Below are 4226 nucleotides of genomic sequence, written 5' to 3' on the forward strand. Positions count from 1 at the left end.
GCTGGTCTTTGTGGTTTTTCATTCAAAGGCTCACAGTGTGGCGTCAGACCAGGACTCAGCAGCATGTGGCACCACTCAGCTGGATGTCCTGTCTGAACACAAGCACCCACAGGCTAAAAGAACACAGGAAGGGTGTCACAAATGCATTTCTGTTCCAATGAAGAAGTGATGGCAGGAGTCCCAGTGAGAGGGATGGCAGCTCAGGTCGGGTGGGCACTGTCCTTGGGCACCAGGCATGGTCATCAGGAGGTCTGGCTGATGTCCTGGCTTGTCACGTGGTTGTGACCAGTTGATCTTGACAAGCTAATTGCTCCTGTGTGGACTTCATCTAAAAGCTGGAGGAAACTAGCTCTCCAACAGACCAGAATGCCTTCTTCCGATGCCTACCCGGAAGACTTCCTTGCAGCCAGAGGAGTCGTCATGGTTGAGTGGATTTTCTGCAGTCAGTGTAAACAGAAGTGCATCCACTTTGGCTCTTCCCCCCAGCTGTGGGAAGCTGCTGAGCTGGATGCAGGTGCCAGAGGGGTAGGGGTTAAGAACGCCTCAGAGCCTGCGTCTCTGAATCATGGGAGAACTGCCCACCAGCTCTAAACTGTCACTGAAGTAAGTGATAAACTTCTGTTGTGATGGAGCCACTATGGACCTGTATTTTCCAGACGTTTGGCTCAGCCCAACTGCTCCTGGGGCTGAGGCGTAAATGCCCAGAGACAGGAGAATCAAGTTTGTTTGTTTGTTTGTTTGTTTGTTTGTTTGTTTTTAACACAAAGCACTTAAGAATCAAGTTTTAACTCTTAAAGTTTTACACAAATGGTGGGCATTTTACTAGAACATGTGATGGGTGAATTTCATTCTGAAACTCTTCAATGGACTCTTTAGGAAGTCCCTTCTCCAGTTTTACAAGTTACATTTTAAATCCTTAATGTTCCTTCTGCTGGTCAGCTTGCTTTCACTATAGCAAAATACCTGAGACAATCAACTGATAAAGAGGAAAGGTTTATTTCGGCTCACAGTTTCAGTGGTTCTGGTCCATGGTTAGTTGAGCCTGTAGTGAGCATATCGTTAATGGGTGGGTGTGGTAGAGAAAATGGTCACAAACGAGGGAGCAGAGAGAATAGAGGATGGATTTAGGGCCCTCAATATACTTGACAGTCTCTAGTGATCCAAAGGCCTTTGGCTCAGGTCTTTGGAGAAATCCTACTACCATTGGAGAAATCCAAACTACCATTAAAATAGCTTTTGCGTTTCAGCCCTAGCTTCACCTTACATTTGGATGAGTGTGTACCACATGCTGTCTTATTCAGTCCTCATTATTGTAGCAAAGAAAAGGGGATGAAGGGGCTTAATTAGGATTACTGTTGCTGTGATGAAACACCATGGCCAAAGCAACTTGGGGAGGAAAGGGCTTATTTCATTCACAGTTCCACATAACTGTTCATCCAGGGCACACCGAAGCCAGGAACTGATGCAGAGGCCATGGCGGGTGCTGCTTGCTGCTTTGTGTGGTTTTCCGAGACAGGCTGTGGTCATTTGAAGAGGAATGGCCAACAGTGTTTGGCCCATGAAAAGCAGCACATTAGGAGGTGTGGCCTTGGTGGAACAAATGTGGCTCCGTTCTCTTCCTGCTGCCTGCAGATCAAAACGTGGGGCTCCCGGCTCCTCCTCCAGCGCCATGCCTGCCTGCATGAAACCCGTGTTTCTTGCTGTGATAATGGACTAAACCTCTGAACTGTAAGGCAGCCCAGTTACGTGTTTTTCTTTGTAAGAGTCGCATTTGCAGTGGTCCAGGAGTGTAGTCACAGCAATAAACCCCAACTAAGACAAAGGGTTTCTCTGGCTGGCCTACAGCTCACTCCATAGATCAGGCCTGCCTAGAGCTCACAGAAGTCCACCTGTCTCTACCTCCCACGAGCTGTGATTAAAGGCATGTGTCGCCACACCTGGCTTCAGCTTGCCTTCTTGCAAAACTACCTGCCCAGGCACTAGGGCGGTATGCCTGGAGGATACCACACCCGAGAGATGGGAATCGCCTGGATCGCTTGGCAATCAGATGCCAGAACCTGGTGCAACGTTTGTGAGACTTCAATGTCTGGCACTCATGAAATTGCTGGAACTAGAATTGGTGGTTACCAAATGCTTGTGTCACTGGCTATGAAGCAATTAGTTGACCCAAACAAATCACTTGGGCAGATGTCCAGCATATGCTTGGAATGTCCAGCGTATACATGCAATTGCTTGGAGGTCAGTGGGCAGAGCCAGGGTGCAGCCTCACAGCCTCCTCCACACCATCCTTCCCCATAGCTGCTGGAGGCCTCAGAAGGATCCTGGGTACAAACCTCAGTGTTCGCTCAAGTCCCTGTCCAGGAGGAAGACAGAAGGCACAAGAAGCCTCACACCTGCTTCATACCCAAACGAGCCTTTCCCAATCTGACAAGTGCAGCAGCTGTGAGGGAGTAAAGAGTGGTCTCCAAACTGAGGTGCTCAAACCAAGGTGTGACCGGATGACCCAGAAAAATGTCAGAAAAAAAAATGTATCAGTGCTGTTTTGGGCATGTCTTTCCCTAGAAGCCAACCCCAACCCTGAGCTAAGGACTTGAGTACAAGCAGTTTATTAGGAGGTAAAGAAAACACCACAAGTGGTGATGGCCAGGAGTGAGGAAGCTCAGGCAGCTTGCTCTGTGGGCAACTAGAACCGCATACATCAGGAAAACAAAAGTGTAAAGCACGCTTCAGTTCTGCCAAGCACTGAGAAGCTGGGGAACTTTCTATTCCAGTTTCCATCCCTGAGGGCAGCTCCTGCCGGGTGTGGTGTCTCTGCCCTCCACATCCACAGGCAGGTAAAGCCAGCCCTGGCAGTCAGACAAGTTTATCCCATCAGAAGTGGAAATCCTACATACACACACACACACACACACACACACACACACACACACACACACACGTGCATGCTCGCGCACACATACACAAGCTCATTGTTAAATACCTCTGGGCAAAATATTTAAATGAACTCAGGTTTCTCACCGACAGAGGTACAAAAGACAAGGAATCCAAATCTGCCCACCTTGTCTATGGTGATAGTGACTGCCAGTAATATCATTGTTGACAAAAAGATTTTTTAAATGTCCTTGTTCTATAAAGTAAATAGTCTTTTAAGTGTCATTGCGGCCATCTTTTTAACTTTTAGAAAAAGTTGTTTTTTGATTTTAGGTGAGGCCCAGGACCCACGTAAAAGCCAGATGATAAGATGTGGCGCTGGCCACAAGAGGGTGGAGCGCCCTAGCCATTAAAGATGGCATTTTAAATTTCCAGTTTGTGATGGTTGTTTCTAGTCTATGGAAAGCTCATTGGATAGACTGATTTTCTTTCCTGTTACTTTGCTGAGTTGACTGTCCAACTTGAAGAGTCAGTGGGTCGGTTTTTACAGAGAGGATTTTGTTACCTCTGCAAACATGGTTTCATCTCTCCCACCACAGCCACTTTGACCCAAGTGAGAAGCAACGGTAAAACATGCTCTGAAGAGAGTGTCTGAAATAGGTTTCATTGTGTGAGTTCTGCGCCTGAGTCCATCAGGTCTCAGCATCTTCTTCTCTGGGGACACTGCCACCACCATACTCAATTCTCCTTGATGTAAACAGTGAGGGAAGCGTCGCAAGGTGCTGTCACTCACCCCATAGACCCTTCTCCAACTACACTGGGGTACCCACAAGGCTAACTGTGCGGTTCATGGGCTGATCCATTAGCTGGACACTGCCTGGAAGTCAGCAGTCCCCGCCCAGCGTGAGGCTCTGTTGAGCTTCCAGAAGCATCCTAGCGTGGAGATGGGGTGTTCACACAGGGGCCGAGACTGTGGCATTGAGAATGTTCCTCTCCCCACCTCCTTCTGGGACAATGACTTAGGTACCCACACTCTGGCTTTATAGTAAAACGGTTTCCAGGGAGTCACCCACTTTCCCCTCTTCCATCCATCTGCTGTCTGGATCCCAAATTCATGTCACCAGCTGGCTGGAATGGTCAGGACAATGGGTCCCTTAGAAGATTCCTGGCCCCCACTGTCCTAGCAGATACTGTGATGTTTGGCCACGGGGCTGCAGTACAGATGACTCTTCTGGCCTTTCCTCTCTCCCAGGCATTCCGCAAGGCGCCTGCCTCCTTCCCCATCCTCTCATCGCAAGATTTCTCTTCAGGCCTTGGGCTTTCTGGTTACATCAGGCTGTCCTTCCCTTGTGACT

Source organism: Psammomys obesus, unplaced genomic scaffold (genome assembly GCF_907164565.1).
Source record: "Psammomys obesus unplaced genomic scaffold, mPsaObe1.curated_primary_1811, whole genome shotgun sequence".
Taxonomy (NCBI): Eukaryota; Metazoa; Chordata; class Mammalia; order Rodentia; family Muridae; genus Psammomys; species Psammomys obesus.